Here is a 19,844-nt window from a genome sequence, read left to right as displayed (position 1 = left end):
CAAAGTCTACCCAAACTCAGACAGTGGGTAAAATGTCTATTTGGATGGCTAAAAAGCCACAAGGAATCACACTACTATCACTTATTTACCTAAAAATTAACAACTTATAATGTACATAATTCAGTGTATAAATATATACATACATGGTTTTGTTTGCTGGTTTGTTTTTGTATTTTGTTTTTCTTGTTTTGATTTTTTTTGTTTGTTATTTTGAGATAGGGTTTCTCTGTGTAACCACCCTGGCTGTTCTGGAACTCAATCTGTAGACCAAGCTGGCTTTGAACTCACAGAGATCTGGTTGCCTCTGCCTTTTGAGTGCTGGAATTAAAGGTGGCACCACCACTGCCTGGCACATACATAGTTTTAGTGAACTTTTATCATCTGAGATGATGGTGTTCACTCTAAGAGCCAATGGCCACCTAACAAAAACCCCAATACCAAACATGTAAAACCCTCTTTTGAGTTGTAGGTCAGAGCTGTCTAATAGACTCCCAAAACATATATCTGCTCTCCTTGGTTTCCAGGGAGATATAAAATAAGTCCCTATTACTGAAGACACCACACACTTTAGAAACAGGGCCCAGAAGTTCCTGAGCTTGAAAAAAGTCTAAGTGCCCACCCTGACTAGTTTTCATGGTACCAGAAGGCTCCATGCAAGCTTCTAAAGGAGAAAGGTAACCAACAGTCCAACCTAGCCACAACATCTATGAACCACTTCAATTACCAGCATGGGGGCCGTAGTGGCCACATATCATGGTGGTAACCAACAAACAGCTCTCTAATTGGACTTACCTCACACTCAACAAGGATACTATGTTTGGTACTGGAAACCTATCTGACCAATCGGTGCTAGTGATGTCATGGTTATGGGAAAATAATCTATAACCACTAATTTACTTAAATAGCACAATCCCTAACAATAGTCTGTAAGCATTATCCTTATACACACACGCATAAGGGTAGCCTTCACCCCCTCATCAAGGAAAGTTCTTCCTTCAACAGATAGAGACCACTACAGAAAACCAGAGCAAATCAATATGCAGAATTATGGAGCTCAGTCTCAATAGGCACACCTACAAAACACTCCAACACCTAAGGCTCAGGGAACACTGGGAAAGAGAGAGCTGAAAGAGTATGCAAGCCAGAGGATCAGGAACTTTGCTGTGAGATTGTGTCTCCTAGTAACATCAAAAGCTACACCCATAAAGTCTTGTCAACATGACCACCCAAAGGTGAGCTGAAGAATTATATTAATAAACATTCCAAACTGCACAGAGTGGGGTGTTGGGGGATGGGGCCTCAACCCTACACAAAGAACTACAGGCAACTGAGTAAAACTAGGAGCGGAAATGGTGGCCCTCCTCATGGAGAAGCATACCAATTGGTCATCCAGTGCCAAATGATCAGCCTTGAAAACATGTATGCATACAAATGATTTTGTAAGGACTCAACAGGTTATATTTGGGATTGTATATGTATACACACATACAAATATGCATGCAATAACAACTAATGAAGAGAGGTAGGGAGAGGTATATGGGAGTGTTGGGAAGGAGGAAAGGGAAAAAATAAATGTTTTAATTAAAATGTAATCTCAAAAATAAAAAAGAAAGAAAAACTACTGGAAATACATTACAAATTAGGAAAATTTATTTAACTCTTCATTAAACTCTTTAAATTAAAATAAAATTCTATTGAAATTATCATCCTTAGCTAATGCCTGTTCAGCCAGGAAGTAGTTTTCCAACCATGTATATTTTATAAATAGTAAACTTTTATTAAAATAAAAATACCAATACTTACCCAGGTCAGTTTCTCCTTTGCCTAAGAAAGCTGTAAATTCACACACCTAGTGTGATAAGGAGTAACAGAATTCTAAGGTGTCATTATCCATTAGCCTGGGAAATAACATTTTCTTTTCCCATCATGCATTAGGGGGAAGGGAGAAAAGACCAGGGAAACTGAGGACGTAAGTGTTCTTTTCTCCATTGTGTAATCCGACTTTCTCTTGTGTTGCAAGAATGAATGAAATGCAAGGCATTGTGGGTCACCATGCTCCCACTGTGGCCTCAGCTGTACATACCTTGATATGTCTGGGTCTCCAGTAAAGTGCCAGGAGATGGAGTCCTTCCTACACCAGCTCAAGCAGTTCACCATTGGGATGGCCGACACCAGTGACTTCAATGTCGTTGATGAGGACAAGTCCCAGGATGCCACCACTAACCCATCCTGGATCCTGGCTGCAGCAGAAATACCACCTACCAAGAGCTGGCTGGCAGAGGAGGCCATCACCTGCAGCAAGAAGCTGGACGGGCCACAAGAGGAGCAGAGTTAGATGCTATTGATGAATTTTTTGTGCTGTTTGGAGCAGAAATACTAAAGATTTTGGTCATGTATCCACGGAAGTGGCTACAAGGCTTTCTTTTAATAAGAATGCAATGGTGGCCCTAGCGAGGCACCTCATTGAGCTTTACAAAGAAGCTGGGATCAGCAGGGACAGAATTATCATCAAGTTATCCTCAACATGGGAGGAAATTCAGGCTGGAAAGGATCTGGGAAGGATTCAGCCACAGCATCTCATGCCACATGAAACTGTTTTCCTCCTTAACCCAGGCTGTGGCCTTTGCTGAAGTGGGTGTGATGCTCAGCTCTCCCTTTGCAGGGCACATCCTTGACCTGCATGTAGCAAACACAGACAAGAAATCCTGTAAGCCCCAGGAGGACCCAATGGGTGAAAGGTGTCACCAAAATCTATAGCTACTGAAGAAGTTGGGCTATGAGACAATTGTCATGGGCGCCTCTTTCCATAACTCCAGTGAGATCAAAGTACTGGCAAGCTGCAATTTCTTCACCGTCTGACCCAAGCTCCCGGGGAGCTGCTCAAGGACAACACCCAGCTGGTACTTGTGTTTTCCATGGAAGAGGCCTAGACCACTGAGTTGGAGAAAGTAGATGAGACAGCCTTCCCTTGGCTGCTCAATGAGGACCAAATGGCTGCTGTGGAGACGCTCACATAGAATCCACAAGTTTGCTGCTGATGTCATAACGTTAGAGCAGATAGATGCTCCCAGAATGGATGTGCAGCATTAAGAATGGAAGGCGGTGCAGCGTCTGCTGGACCCCAGACCTGTGCTGACTTGGAGCTAGGTCCTAATTGCACATGACTTGTGACGGATCTTGCATTTTTTAGTGATTGGAGAAGGGATGGATCATAGGTTTCTGATTTTGTGTGAAATTTTGTCTGACTCATTAAAGCAGTCACTTTTCCGGACACAGAGAGAGAGAAAGAGAAAGAGAGAGAATTAATGAATGAAATGCACAAAACTCAAACATACTCAAACACTGTTTTTATTATCTTTGCTACTCCTTGTTCATCTAAGGCCACAGAGTAGGGTAGAGAGAAAGCGGAGCCCAACATCACCACTGTCAGAGCTGCAGGTAGGCATGAAGACTAAGATTAGCCACAAACACTTGGTGTCCTCGAGTTCCTAAGCTTTAAACAGAATCCTGAAGGCGGCCAATATCTTCTCTCAGTGCTGGTCAGTTCCAGTCATCCAAGGTTTAGTTGCAGAAGTCTTTGGAAGACAAAGGCTGAGAAGGCTGGCTTATCTTCTGGAGCCAGGACAGTCCAAGCTGAACACTGGAGTCCTCCAGTGACACAGTATGTCATGGCAGACGATCCCAACAAAGCCTCGGGAGCTGTGCCTCAGGACTGTCCAGTCAGGTGATCGCCCAACGTGCTTGAGGAGCACAGGCAGCGTGGTGCTGACACAGATCCTTTACCCCTGAAAACATCACAAGAAACAATTACAGTGTCAGTGAGAAACATGATCCAGTGAGGATCCACCTGCAAGCCTCTGAATTCCCAGGTAGGAACCCCTGCAGGCTGCCTTCCTTAGTTCTCCATAGGATACTTTGATGGAAATCCTCTTAAAGGGCTGAGAGAACTTTAATTTATGGGCTTTATGAGCCTTCCAGAGGCTCCTTGTGGCTCATCTTGTTCATGCTGGGTAATGGGTTCCCTAGCTCTGCTCTCAATGTTACAACAGTAAACATCAGTTGGGGGAGTAAATACTCTGAAGAAGGCAGAACCAAGGAAGAATTTAGTAAGGGATGTAATTCTTCTGTAGGAGGATCCTTGAGTATTTCGTCAATCCGGCCCACTAGCCTAGACTAAACATTAAATAAACAGATTGCAGTTTATTTGGCTGTTGCTGAACCGCAGAAATACCAAGTTGAAAGCTAAACTTAATTTTAGACAAGCTTGGGGATAGAAGGTGGCTGTGTTTTTCTGAAGTTTGCGGGATGTTGCTGACACCCATCCCACACATGGGTGAAGCCCTGGGGAACACTCAGGTCTCCTAAGAATGACTAACACTGTTGCTGAATCTATGTCGAGAGGAGAAAACACAGCCTTAAATCAGCCACTCAGGTGAAACAGAATGACCCTAGGCTGTTTGCTACCATCAATGCTACCTCCTCTTCATGGAACATAAAATATAGAAAGCCTGGATTTTAAAGTTTAAATTTGAAATTTAAAACAGATGTCCACAACGGTACTTATAAGTACTTATAGCAATAGATAGAATGGATTGATTTTTATAAGTATTTCACTTGTCTCTTATTTTAACTTGTCTGTGTCTTCCAGGGTCTCAGAGGTTTTTAAGTGTTGCCAGAAATGGTCACTCACTGTATCCTTACAGAAAGCTTGAAAGGTAAATGTCACTACCCTTGGCTACTACCAGACATTCTCCAGAGGAAATCAAGACCCTCAGATGGCGAATGATTTCCCCTAATTTCTGCAAGTGAGCTTCCTTGGGGTTTGCACAAAGGTCTTTTACTTCAAAATCCCTTTCAGTTGTTCCCATTTTGCCTTTTGTAGAAAAACCTCAAAGCATAATTTAACATAAATAAAACCAATGCATGAAGACTCTTCCCATATGCAAGGCATGCTTCATGACCATAAACAATAATGCAAAAATACAATTATTTTCAGAGAGCGAGCAAATTGATGCGATCCCTTGTGTTTCTGCTTGTCTTCCTACTTTTCAAAACCTGTTTTGGTATCTTAGAGCTACCTATCCCCGCTGTCAAAATCTACATGAGAATCCTAGCTATTTAAGAGTTTTGTGCAAAAATATAATCACAGGTTTTTCTGGCCAAAATAGCACATTTTAAGAGTGATTTTACCCAAGCAAAGACTAGGAAGTCAGCATGTTTATTACTTTCAAATAGATACAAATATATACTTTAAATGCATCATATGCCTAACAAGCTGCCAGCTTTCTGCTGCTCTATACACAAGTTAAACAGAGCACTGGGTAGCCACCCAGTATAGAGATGGCAATTGTAACCTACTCTTGCCCATTGGCAGTTGCCAGCTAAAGTATCATATAGTAAAGTATACTGAGATGAAGACCAAACCAAAGTTAAAAAAAAGTAAAGAGAATAAGGAACAATTCTGCCATGGCTTAGCGAGGAGAGAGAGGTACCTACTTCCCATCTTGAAGTTATTACCTCTTGCCAGACTAAGAAATAAAATATTAAAATGCCTTTCATTAAAAGTCAAATTCATAATTTACGTGTCCGTCTATAAAGAGAATTCCATACTTATTTCTAACTCTCTGGACTTTTGGATGGGCTCCCAAGGATGGTTTTAATCAATGGCATATTGGATGGGTAATTTTAGAGTCTGAGACAGCCCTGTCTGGCATCTGCCTGGGTGGGTTTCAGCACTTCAGTACGCCAGCAGCAAAGCAGAGACATGAGAAGGAAAGAGAAGGGGAAGGGATGGACACGGAGACTGATTAGAGAATTGGAAGTGTGCTAAGTACAGGCAACACCTCACATGGTACAGCCATATGACAGCTGCATGCATCTGGGGAGACCAAGTACTGACTGTCACCCCCCATTCCTGTCTCTACCTCTGCGACATCTGCCCCTAGGCTCTCTCTCCTACTCATGGGGCTGTTTGAACAGCAAGAGGTCCATCAATAAGTTCTTACAATAGTATAAAACTGTTCAGTAAGTGAAAGTTACAAATAATTCTATTTCTATTCTCTTATTACACTGGATCCATCTGTTTTAGGTTGTGTGTGTGTGTGTGTGTGTGTGTGTGTGTGTGTGTGTGTGTACAGTCAGCCATTAGTTTCATTATTGGTGTGGACAGGCAAGTTTTTTGTTTATTGGCTCATCATAGAACACTTAGATCGATAACATAACTAAAATTTGAACAAATATGTAAGCCCTCCTTTTTAATTGCCAAGAAGCTACAAGAGCCTCTGTTTCCCCTCATCTATGATTCACCGATAAAATTCTGCCGGAATTGGTGTGAATGAAGTCCCTGGACTATGTCTGATTTAAGCACTGTCTCAGAACTCAATTTTGATCACATTGGCCCTCGGGATCTGCTGTGGATACTTACAGGAAAATTCGGCAGACAGATAGCATCATTCCTATTCATCAAGTTTCTCATCAAGGGGAAAAAACAAGCTGACTAAGTCTCCCTGCTATGAATCAAGGATTGAAATATATTTAGCCAATGAAAACACAAGCCACAAAAAACACAGTGACCAGAGGACATGTATGTCTTGGCTGGAAAGGCACTGGGCCATTAAATGCCTGGAGTTAAGAGGAAATTTCAGAGCCAACTCCTCTGATTAAATCCCAGGTAAACATTGTTCTTCCTCATTCCCTAAGCCAGACAAGCCTTTCCAGTGAAGGTTTGGTATTCACAAACCTCTTCTTTTCTTCATCATGCGATCATCTTCAAGGGACCGGAAATCCTGACTCTTACTGAAAGGTATAAATAAAACCAAGCTTTGCCATCACAAAGAAATCTCTTTTTATATGCTCCAGAAAATAGTGCTATTTACTCCCATCTCTAGCCACATGACCCTTCCTTAGAGGAGCTTCCCATCATTCACAGATGATAACCCCCTGACCCCCGTGACATCCTCTGCTGTATTATTTTCCTTCATTTTACTGCTCAGCCTCCTCCAATAGAATGTAAACTCCACAGGGACCAAGATTGTATCTGTTCTGTTGCCCATTACCACCCCACCGCCTACCCAAGAGTGGTTCCTTCTATTTCAAAAGCACTAAACGAACATGTACAGGGTATATGAATAACCAGACGCAGGAGTTGCAGGCAACTTACAGAGGATGGCGGACTCTTAGGTTCTGACTAGTTTTTAAGACGGGAAATAACTTCTTTGAATCCATTGAGCTAGCCAGGAGTAAAGCACAGATTTGAAACCAGTCCATCCAGAAAAATATTTTGACTATACCATTTTGCTCAGGAATCTCTGTAAGTGAATGGACTGTTTGTGTCCAATGTGCAGTCTGACTAAAAGTTAGGCTAGAAGCCAAGGCTGAGACCTGAAGGCTACTTGATGCCACAATTTCAAAGGAAGGGAAAAACCTCATCTGAAAAAACAGCAAGACTAATGGGAATATGGGTATTTGGGGGATTCACCCAAGGTATAGGAAGTGAGGTGAGAGAATGGAGAGTGAGGTGGACAACCTCAGAGGTAGCTCAGGACATAAAATGTTTGCTGCACAAAACTGAGGACCTGAGTTGGGTCTCTAGCACCTGCACAAAACACAGGGCATGGTGACATGCTTGTGACCTTAGGACTGGAGAGAGAGAGAGGACCTGTGGGGGGGATGACATTCTGGGTTGACCTCCAAATGTGCAAACACACACACACACACACACACACACACACACACACACACACACACACACACACACACACACACACACACACACACACACACACACACACTCCTGTATATACAATGAAAAGATGGAAGCAGAGTATGGAGACAGCAATGGAGGATCTAACTGGGTGACACTGTGAGCTGTGTGCTGTGATCCCTGCCTGTGGTATGGCTCCACCCAGTTATTCTCAAAAAGAAAAACAAATCTGCCCAACTTGGGGCATCTTTGACACTGTGTTCATTCGATAGAGCCACACTGACAAAGCATCTACACAGAAACTTAATGCTAGTTCTAGAGTCTACCAACTCAAGATCCAGTTATTGGAAAGATGATTCCTTCTGAGTTTGGTGAAGGGAGAATGGATTTGGTATCTTCTCTTCTGGCTGCTGGTAGTTTTCTGGCAATTTCTGGCATTCTTTGGTATACATAAAGTCACGGTCTTCTGTCCTCATCATCACATCTCCTTTGTGTGTAACCAAATTGGAGCCAAAGTCAGATGGGATTAGGGATGACCTCATCTCATCTACTTGTTTATGAAGCAGCCTTACTTCCAAGCAAGGTCACATTTTTGGGTACCAGAGGGTGGGATTTTCATCCAGTGGATTTTTGTGTTATACAATTCAGTCCCTAAATAGTGTGGTCTGGATTTCTGTTCAAATCTGTGTAAAGGTTGTAGTCTTTACCTGGAGGGACATGGAAACCACTCTCCCTTATCCACCAGTGACTGTAGATAACAGGGCTGTGTGGAGAAAGCCTGGAGTAGCCTAGAGCTTTTTGAAATTGAAAAGCCAGAGGCAAGAAAGGTCAGAAGCAAACCTACTCATGTCTCAAAGGGTGGTAGACCCAAGTAATGCCATGATGTCAGAGTGTCCTGAAATGATGTGAATTCAAGAATTCTTGTCAATCGTTCTACCTCTTCTGTGATCTGAAGGCTTTCTTGGAACAATTCTCCCTCATTCTGTCCTCTCAACAAAAAAAAAAAAAGTCATCACCTCCTATCAATCTTCAAGTCCATTAAAAGACAATATTTCTTCTAGATCTTCCATGTCCTTTAATGTAGACACAGGGACAAGTCTTGCTGAATACAAACTGAATGTCCTCAAGACAATTGAGAATACCCACAGTACTTGTGAAAAGATGTTAATTAAGACTATGGCACTGCCTTGGTTAGGCAGGTATGTAACATTTCTCATGATATACAACTTAAAGTTGACCTTGGCTGAGAGGACTCAAGTTCAAACCCCAGCAACCATATCAGGTATCAGAATCATCTGTAACTCTAGTTCCAAGGAGATCTGACACCTGCACTCATGTATGCATCCCGACAGATACATACACATAATTAAAAATAATAAAAATAAATTTTAAAAAAGAAAGTCTGGCAGTAGCCAGGTTATAGTGTCATAGAGTTAGATATTTCCTTTAAGTCCAACTCAGTTACTTTGTAGTTTTATTGTCTCTGAGGAACTCATTTAATCTTTCTCTGCCTTAGTTCCCACATCTATAAAACAGGATAATAATGGATAATAATAGATCTCATCTTAATGAAGCCTTGTGAAACACAAATGAACTAAGCCAAGTGAAACACAGAACGTCAATGCTCGTGTGTTACATTCTCAATAAATAGCAATTTCAGCCACTGGCACAACTTCCTTTCACACGATCAAGGTATGATGCAACTGGAACAGTTATAAGAAATGGTCAAATTAGCTACCGCTCTTCATATTAAGGAGAACAGAGGAAATGGCCTGTTGACAAGGCTCAGGCTAACCGTTGAGAGAAACTCAACTCAATGAGGGGACAAACAATGTTTACCACACACTCAGCTCATCGTACGTATTCCAGTTAGAAACTTCCTGCACCCAGTACCTATGTCATTGGAAGCCTGATAATCATCAATAAAAATGCTTGACTCAGGCCTTTGACTTGATTGTGTTGAGTCCATTAACATCACAAAGTACACAACAGAGACAGTTAAGAAAAATAAATCCTAGACCAAATTTCAGAATAGCCATTATCTTTTTCTCCTTTTCAAATATGTACCAAAGCAGAGTGAAAACAGTGACGTGTGTATACAGTGGGTGTTACTATCCATATAAAAGGAGTTATAATGTCTAATACACTAGCTACTATTAAATTACAAAAAGCAAAACAAAACAAAACAAATGGAGGGGCTTGGTGATGCATACCAATAATCCCATCACTCAGGGGCCTGAGGGAGGAGGATGCCAAGTTAAATGCCAGTCTGAGCTACTTTGTGAGACAGTGTTTAAAACCTGAAACACAAAAATAAATGAATTGAGGAAAGTGTTGAAGAAACAGTGACATTAACATATCACCTAGTACTTACTTCGTGGAGAATTCTTATATTTATTGCATCTGTCCTTTCTCATGACCACCATTGAGAGAGGCAGGTAGCCAGAGCTGTTTCTGTTTACTAAGAATAATGCCAAAGCTCAGGGGAGCAAGCAGAAATGTCAAAAATCAGAATTGGAACATTTCTTTCCAAATCTCAGCTCTCCGCCAGCTTTTATGCTTCTTTTAGGAAAGGAACACTCAGAATCCCTTCCCTTTGCTGAATACATCTTTCTGCTGCCAGTACAATAAAAATAATATGAACTAACTCCCTTCCTTATCTCAAAATAATGGAAGAAATAGTAGACCCTATAAAATCCCCCAGGATAACTGATCGTGCTGATAGAACCCCCAACTGGAATCATTTAGTGAGTAGAGCTCAGAAGTCAGAAGGATGCCCCACCACTTAGCTGGACTTCAGAACAAAACACCTGACATGAAATGACTTCAGTGGGCACTTTTTGCTCCTTGTAAGCCTGTAGGGTATCTGAGAAGTTCAGATATCAGCTCACTCCGGGTATCTGTACTTAGAGGTGCATTGGATGTCAGCTATCTATAGACTTGTCTTGCTTGGCTTCCATTGAGACAATGTTTATATTTTTCATCCTTCATTCCCTGAAAGATTATCCATGGCTTATTCTTAGGTCAGTGTCAGGAGTCTGAGAACTTACAACAGACATTTTGTTTCTTCTGATGCATCCTATAGGACCCAACAAGTCATGAAACTAACCTAGAAGGACAAGGACTGAAGAATGAAATACCACCTTTTTTTGTTTGTTTGTTTTGTACAGACTAAATATTTACGAAACAAAAAGTGTGGATGGATAAAGATAGTTGGAGGATGGAGATCATCTTGGCAAGCATTCCACCCCAGCTCTAAACATGTAATGTCATGAAGAAGAAAAGCCAAGGGTATTAACACACACGTTACACACTGCATTGATTTTGTTGGCGTGTTGAAGCATGTTAATCAAGTAAGTGGTTCTGTGATAAATTATAATAATTTACACATCTTCTATTCCCAGCGTTTGAAATTGCATCACACAAATTGTAGGTATTCTATAAAAATAATTAATAATGATAAAAGAACTGGCAGAGGGGGAATTATTGTGGCAGAAATCACAGAAGCTGCTGAAGTACAATTTAATCACTCACAATTGCTTGTGCATCTCCAGCAGGGAACAACTCGACCTCCCCAGAGATTTTGAGAGAGACATACAGGTTCCCAAAAGGTCTTCTTTATTTGTTTTAAAATGCTAAAGCTATGGAAAATTTGGGGGATTACAAAGCTCCAACCCACCCCTGATACAATGTTAAGGCTGGAGCTGGCAAAGTCTGGAAATCAGTGAGGAACCAGAATTCAGATCCAGCTTAAACTCCCATTAGGAATCACTCTCAGCCAGTGGTTCTCAACCTTCCTAATGCTGCAGCCTTTGAACCCACTTCCTGAGGTTGTGGTGACTGCCAACCATAAAATTATTTTCATTGCTACTTCATAACTATAATTTTGCTACTATTGGGAATCCTAATATCAATATTTGATGTGCAAGATATCCGATATGTGACCCCTGTGAAAGGGTGGTTCATCACCAAGGGGGTTGTGGCCCACAGGTAGAAAAACACTGCTCTAAGGATTGCTCTTGGGGTGTTTTGCATGTACTGAGTTTACTAGGTGCTTGATAAATGTGAAACTTTAGATTGTATCCCAAGCCTATGGATTCAGTCTGGAGTTTCAGCAAGATCTGTTACAAGTAACTCAGATATGTTTAGAAGCTGGAGATCTAAAGAGCAGTTATTGAAATGTGTGATATGAAAATAGAGAGGGGTTATGAGGACTTAAGAGTTTAAGGGGGGGTGAAGACAAGGCAATGGGAAGAGAAACGGTGGAGTAGGTTAATCAAAATTTTAAAATGCAGTTTTTTAAAGCTTTATGAAAATCCACTATTTTATAAGGTAATTAATTTGGACATATAATTTTTGAGCAGAAGGAGTTTAAATGGACATAGCCTGCAGGAGTGGATAATGAAGAATTCTCCCAGAAGACGTGAGTTATTAAACAAAATCCCAGTGTCAGGCACAGGATAACTCTGTGAGTTGTTGATCAGGGAGCTCCACAGGGCCCCAAAACAACACAAGATATTGGTTATTCACAATAACTAGAAGGTGATGCCATATGGCTGAAGACACCACACATTTTTGTTGCAGGACAGAGTCAAATCAAGCCCAAAATCTCTTCCCTGCTGATAGCTTTCTCAGTGCCAAAAGATGCTACACAGGCTCCTGGGGCAGAGTTAGAGACAGTCTTACTCAGTTGTGGTCCCTGCATGCTATACGACCAATCTGCCAGGAGAGAATTTCTCAGTGGTGCAATGACTGCTCTGGGGTTAACTAACCACTCTCTGATTGGATTTGAGGCCAGTTCCACAGGAGAGATCTTGTATCCAGAAGAATATCCAAAGGCTGGGAAAGTCACAGGCCCTAAGGGTAAACCTACTTCTGTTATTTGATAAACAGACATCTTATCAAACTGTCTCCTGAATATTTATGTTTATACCCACAAATTAGTGCTGCTCTTCTATTTTGTTGGGTAGTGAGTGGTTAATACAGACTCTAACTGCTCAGAGTGCTGACAATGAGTAACTTGTAAGAGCATATTCATAAATGAGATGTCTACATCAGCACCTCTGCCTACAAGGCTCAGGGACCATTGCAGAAGTGGAAAGATTGTTAAGAGCTGGAGGATGATGGGAAGGGATTCACAGTAGCTGTAATCACCTATATAAACGAAGCCAGCCAATGTTCTAACCCAGATGAAGATTTCACGGGATTCTACCATTTGCTCAGGAGCTACAGGCCAGTTGGTGGGTACTGAAAGGGAGAATCATTTCTCTTCATGGCCATGGTCCCTGGTAGGTTGCTCATGCTCAGGTAGATGGTACAATACCCATATGCATTTAGGCACCACAAATAGGACTTTGTGGATAATCAAAACTAAAGGAAGACATGAAGGTGTGAATGTGCTGGGGGAGGGAGAAGCAAAAGGGAGAAGTTGGGATGGATATTAGGATACATTGTATACATGGATAAAATAGCCAAGGAATACATTTATAACATTCTTTAAAGATAATAAATTAATAGTTTTTAAAAGGGAAATCTAGGCTTCCTTCTAAATTCTTAAGTGCTGGAAAACAGAATAATTGAGCCAGGCATGGTAGTACACACCTGTAACCCTGCATTAGAATGAGGCCAATTACAAAGATTCCAGGCCAAGCTCAGCCCCATAGTGAGACACTGTCGCAAACAAATGAAAACAATCTGTCTAGCTGAAGTAACATTCGGTCCATATCTTAACACTCACACCCTGTTTCTTATCACCGATTCAATTAACACTTGTGTTTCCAGGCCTCCCTGCACGCAAGGTACTCCAGGAACACAAGCAGCACACCTGGGGCCCTGCCATCCCATGTCATGAGGAGCCAAACAAACCCTTTTTGCCCTTCCCATGCCCCCTGTTTCTGTGTACCTTTTTCATCTTCTCAGCCTGATTCCTTCCCTGTCTCGGTGACGCTGTGACTGAGATTTCCCTGATGCCGCTTTAAGAGCAAAGTACTTTATTCATTCGAAATTCCACTTTCAGCAGTGATTTCAAATGTTGGGGGAAATTTTTGATTTGGCTGTCTTCCAAGTAGACTGCATTATAATATCAGCATGACCTTGAACCCTGGACAAAGACAACGAAAGTATTTGTAAGGAATTCTAGATCAACGTAACACGGCTTCGTCACATTTTCCACTTCCTCCTGGTGTAATATTTTCTCAAAGAAGATATAAGCTTGGAAAATGAAATAGTGAGATAAAAATAGAAAGAGATTATGTTTTTTTTCCTCAGATATTCAGAGGCAAAACATTCATAATAAATTTAATTTCACTGAGGAGAAAGGACATCTTTTTTTCAACAACAGATGAATTTCTTTCCAGAACATAGTTTGAGACTCAGACAACGAACAGAAATCTGAAAAAAGTGTTTTCTGATGAGTGGTCCAGGCTGGCACCAGATCTCAGGCTGTGGTCACGGATGTCACTCCACCATTGAGACTCGTGTGCCTGGTGTCTTAAGTTCTGCTATTAGAGAGTGTTACATTCTCTCTCTCTTTTTTGTTCACACTCTCTCACACTTCTGAGAGGCTCTGAGCTCATTCCATTCTTCTTCTAGCCCTTCATAGATATTCCACGAAGATTTTGCCTTTCAAAATCAAGACTGCTTAAAGTTCTGCTGAGAGTCGTGAAATTTCAATCTCTCACACAATAGCAACCCCATCTTCTTTTCGCCGCCCTTGGCGTCATTGGAAGAGCGAATGCCCATCAGGAACAATAGGACTCCTTTTCAGTTCTGAGACCCTGGCTGCTGCACAGGCTACATGACATGGGGAAAAAAATCCTTGACAATCCCACGGGTGACATCTCTTCCCCCTTATCACCCACGCCTCACACAGCCAGAATTTGATAAGACACTCGGGGAGAAGATAATGGCTACCGTCAAGCTGTCTAGGTAGAAATAATAATAATCTGTTTCTAGGAAAGCAGCTGCCCCATTGTTTGGGATTCATGAAATCTCAGTTAGTTATTCTCTTTCAGGCACGCCTATTCCTCTTCCTCATGTCCATCCAATCACCTCAGGACTTTAATGATTGGCATTTAGCCCATGACCTTTTGAAACAATGGACAGAGTTGCATACAAATATCCTATAACCATATGCAGTCTCGGGATATGCTTTAAAAGCCATAGAAGAAATACTTTGTTAAATCATATGGAAGCTGAAAAGAGTTCACTATTCTTTTTTAAAGTGCACAAAACTCAGAATTATTACCCAAATGTCAAAGGCAGGCCTTGGTTTCTCAGGGTGAAATTCCTAAGAATGGAAGTAAGGTGGCTGTCCAGAATCCAGGCCACACCCACATGCACTGCCTTTCATCTATGGAAAACAGAACAGTGAGCCTCAGAAGCCACCTGGCTGGGAGATTATTGTTCTCTTACCCTTGAGCCTCATCCCTCCCCTGGCTACAAAAGGGTCCCCTGCTCTGAGGGTACTACACTGACCTGTGTCAGCAGTAAGTGACCCCGTCCTTAGAATGGGCTGAGGGGTGAGACATTCCTTTCTCCTGTGTCTACCCATCTGTGGCAGAAGGTGGCACCGAGCAGCTTTTTACCTTCCAGATGAGACAAACAAGTGATGGGGAACGATGGGATCAGTTCCTTCTGGCCCTCCACCCAATGTGACGGCTCACTTCCAGGAGCAGACCAGCATCTCATCTCTGAAACAGTTCCTCATAAACAAAAAATACCTATAAGTTAACAATGAGTGAAAAGTTCAGGTTGCTTTTGTGTCCTCAGTGATTTCCCTAGATGTCATCAGTACATCTAGTTAAGCTGAACTGACCGTCCTGCGGGGTTTCCTTTTAGCACGGCATGGCTGTGACCCAAGGGAACCAACTGAGGGCAACATAAAGGTAAGGTTAGTGGAAACAGCCTTGATGAACTGCCCAGTTACTCATTCCCCCCACTATGGATGGTAGGATTACTCCTGCATCCAAAATGCCTCTGGTAAGTCCAGATCTCTTACTGCACAACAAACACACACCCAGCTCAAGGATCTCCTCTTCTTTCACTGTTTCATGAATGGCCTGTGCCAAGGAGGCACAACTCAAGTGCCACAGCACTCTGCACAAACTCTCCCAGCCTCTCCTCATTCTGTACGAGATACACTTCTCACTGACCAGAATATAGATTTCCAAGAAAGGGCATTAACTTCTCTCTACATTTTCATTCATCTTTAGGAAGGAAAGTTGGCACTGTTCCTTGTATCCAACGTGTTTGGTCATGGATCCTAACTCTGACAACAGCCTGTGTTTCCCTGAGCTGGATAGGGAGCAGAATTTCCTAGGTGCATAATGTACTACTGAATCACACTTCGGACCTGAGAATGAATCCACTGTTAGGCAAAATGGGGCCGTTTTATAGTGTTTCTAATGATTAAATGAAGTATGTGAGGGTCAAAGGTTTGGCATGAATTAGGTAGGCTTAATGGTTATAATTAACTTGATATGCCAAGCCAGTCCTTAGCATGTGTGCATGTATATATATGAAAATAGGGAAGAACAAGAGAGTGTCACATGGATGCACAGTATGTGTGCCCACACTGTCCAGGCATCCACTAGACAGTCTGCTTGTATCACCCTTTCACTTGGGAGCTGCACTGTTCTCTCCTTATCTGAGATCTGAGTCTGTTGACCTGCAAAGGACGTGTGGGGAAGGGAAAAAATTTATCACAAGAGTTTTTATGGTTATTTTTTTCTTTCCACCAGCCTTACTGTGAAGGGGTGACCTTAAGGAACCCACAGAGTTTCCTCTAGGATAGCAGAATTTGACTCTCCCCTCTGACAAGGGGAGACCAGCACACATAGAGGAGGTAGCAAGGAGTAGCTACTCCCCGATCATCAGACAAGCCCCCAAAGAGAAGGGCAGACAGAGCCAAGGAGGTCTGTCTGAGCTGCTTGAAAGAATGGGTCTTGACAGCATTCAGGGAAGGGTTGATGCTCCTTTAACTCAAGCCCTTCTCTCAGCACTCATTACAAAAACACAAGTTCTCACACCACAGGTGTCTGCAGAATTCTGGAAACCTCTGGATTCAGACTCTATCTTTCTTCCCTAAGATACCAAAGGGGTTAACGTCTGGGCAGTAATCAGAGGCTGCCAGCACCCACCCCATACATAATAGGCATTGTTGTTCTTGAGACTTTGTCTGTTTTTTCTGGCAGGCTTGACTGCTTGGAACAGATTCTAAAACAGGAAAGGGAAAAAAAAGTCAGTCTGCTCTTTTTTTCCTTTCTCCCTTTTGTTTTTAATGGGCACAGCCGACAAAAACATGGGGATTGTCGTAGAAGTGCTATTTTCCTGGATTTCCAGGAAAGTTGGTGGTGGAGATGACAACTTATCAACTCAAAATACATCGACCTCCCTCGATGGGGAATTAATTTACACGTGTGCGTGAGGCATCTGTAACATCTGAAGGTGGCTGCCTTCTCTCAGACACGAAACAACACATTACAACTGTATTAGCTGATAAGTGAACTGTGGCTGGCCCATTCATCTGCATAGAAAATCCATTAGCATGACGTTATTAATGTGCTTATTCATCAACCTTCCTAGGTCACTTGCAATCTCAGGACATGTTTGTCGTTCACACCTGATAGGCTTCCAGATGTTTCCATCTGCAAGTGCATGATCATGTCTTACTGAGTTACTGGGACAGCAAAACCTGCTACAAAACATTAGATTCCATTCCAGTGGGAAAGACCAGGCTTTACGTCAGCTTTTTGTTGTTGTTGAATTTGTTGTTGTCGTTTGTTCGTTTGTTTTATTCCTAATCTACCATAAAACAATCTTTTTTATTTTCACAAACCAAATCATGAACTTGGCCTTCAATGGCAGATATTGATGGGTGTTTCCAAGTGTTTGATCTGTTTCTGTACTTTTCCTGTTACAGACCCGTGACAAGCAGCTTGGGAACCAACCGGGTCCATCGTACATGCACCGCTGGACCCTGGGCTGAAGGCCAGAGTAGCTATGCTAGGTTTTGTGAGTCTCCCAACTCTTGCAACTACTCACTTCTGAGCTGTGTTCAGTAAAACATTGGTGCATGTATAAAAACACTCCACAAGCTGGACCCAACCCACCAGCTAGGGTTTACCAACCCCAGGCTGCTGCTGCTGCTGCAAGTGGTTAATTATAATGATAACCAGCACTGACTGGCCAGCTACCCTGTTGGTCCACTCTGTTCTCCCACGGTATTTGTACATTAGGCGCCAATGTTTGAATTTCACAGAGTGCCAAAGATGCACTGTAAGAATATTAAGAACTTATTTTTATTCAATCTAAAATATGAAAGAAGGTTGTGTGTGTGTGTGTGTGTGTGTGTGTGTGTGTGTGTGTGTTACTGTATCCTCCTTGTGTGGCACACTTTCCTGACTAAGCCATCTTCCCAGCTCTCCCTACCTTATTTTGCCAGTTACTTTCTTGTGATTACATAGGAGAGCCCTGAAGGGGAGCTAGTTCTTCTGTTCACGCTACAAATATTCATTGAGTGCTGCCCTTCTGCCAGGCCCTGGGTTTAGAGCAAGCACGTCACCGAGAGGAGAACACAAAGATACCCATACCCATGGACCGTGAGGATGGCCATGGGCTTCAGAATCAGTCAAAAAAAATAACAAACATAAATATAGCAGAGAAAAGACAGGTGTGGCAGCCCACGGAGAGGGGTGGCAGTGTGGGGGGCGGAGGAGAGCAAGTTGTCCCTTAAAGTCAGAGAGCAGTGTTCACCATCTGCAGCACATGACCATGCCACCACCTACCTGAATACTAAACCCTGGTGTGTGGCTCACATGTCACTATAGGGAGCGCTGTGTCCATGAAAGGAAACACAGGATGTCTTGTGTCGGGTGTTCTATTTAAGAGCGTAGAAAGAAATGTTGTTCTTTCAAAGCCATGCCCTTCCCTTTCCCCTTGCTGAGTAGACAGACTGAAGGCTTGGCATCTGGAACAATGCAGGGATGGGAGAGGGGAGAGGAAGGAAACACAGCTCCACAAGGAGACAGTTGGAACAAGAGTGAAGCTGCAGCCCCGCACTCCGGGGACCCTGGGCAGCCTGCTGAGAGGAAGGAAGAGGAAGAGCCTGGCTGCCAGACACTGCCTTTACCTTTCTCAAGAGCTAGTGATGTGGAGTTTACCTTTCTCAAGAGCTAGTGATGTGGAGTTTACCTTTCTCAAGAGCTAGTGATGTGGAGTTTACTTTTCTCAAGAGGTAATGACGTGTTACTATACACTTGAATTTCGCTCAGATTCAAAAGGAGAGCAAGGTGTTTTGCTTCCAACGTGAAATATTTCTAGACTTTTAGAAAGATGCCATCCTCATAAAGGCTAACCACTGTTTTACATATAAGTTGACATCCTTCCTCTGTGTTTCGGAAACGTGATCAAATGAAGCATAACTACACAGGTTTCCTGTGAACACTAATTGTTTTTAAGAACCTTTTTCTTTTATTTATTTATTTATTATTATTATTATTATTATTATTATTATTATTATTATATTTGTGTTTTAATTTTACACATCAGCCATGGGTTCCCCTGTCCTCCCCCCTCCCGCTGCTCCCACCCCTACCTTCCCCCAGCCCCTCCCCTCCATTCCCAAGTCCTCTAGGGACAAGACTCCCCTGGGGATTCATTTAAACCTGGTGGATTCAGTACAGACAGGTCCAGTGCCCTCCTTCCAGGCTGAGCAAAGTGTCCCTGTGTAAGCCCAAGGTTTCAAACAGCCAGCTCATGCACTAAGGACAGGTCCTGGTCCCACAGCCTGGGTGCCTCCCAAACAGTTCAAGCTATTCAGTTGTCTCACTTATCCAGAGGTCCTGCTCCAGCTGGGGGCTCCACAGCCTTTGATTCATAATTCATGTGCTTCCATTCATTTGGCTATTTGTCCCTGTGCTTTTTCCAATCTTGAGCTCAACAATTCACGCTCTTACAATCCCTCCTTTTTCTCGACAATTGGACACCTGGAGCTCCACCTGGGGCCGGGCTGAGGATCTCAGCATCCATTTCCATCAGTTATTGGATGACAGTGCCAGCTCGACTGTAAGGGTGTTTGGCCATCTGATAAGAACCTTTTTCAAAACAAGCATTTTTTATAAACTAAGAAAAACACTTCAAT

The 19,844-nt window shown here is 42.5% G+C and overlaps 1 long non-coding RNA gene and 1 pseudogene across 1 annotated transcript; one reads left to right on the top strand and one right to left on the bottom strand.

Annotated features, from left to right (window-relative positions):
* Nucleotides 1–2,089: 2,089 nt before the first annotated feature.
* On the top strand, nucleotides 2,090–3,090 carry LOC118570784 (annotated as a pseudogene).
* Nucleotides 3,091–3,372: 282 nt separating this feature from the next.
* On the bottom strand, nucleotides 3,373–15,755 carry LOC118570807. Its single transcript, XR_004943257.1, has 3 exons — nucleotides 15,289–15,755; nucleotides 13,605–13,802; nucleotides 3,373–3,785 (listed from the first exon to the last, which is right to left on the bottom strand). It is a non-coding gene; the product is annotated as an uncharacterized LOC118570807 (long non-coding RNA).
* Nucleotides 15,756–19,844: the final 4,089 nt, after the last annotated feature.

This window comes from Onychomys torridus, chromosome 20 (assembly GCF_903995425.1).
Source record: "Onychomys torridus chromosome 20, mOncTor1.1, whole genome shotgun sequence".
Classification (NCBI taxonomy): Eukaryota; Metazoa; Chordata; class Mammalia; order Rodentia; family Cricetidae; genus Onychomys; species Onychomys torridus.
The sequence above is the reverse complement of the archived record's forward strand: the minus strand, read 5'-3'. Positions and strand labels throughout refer to the sequence as shown.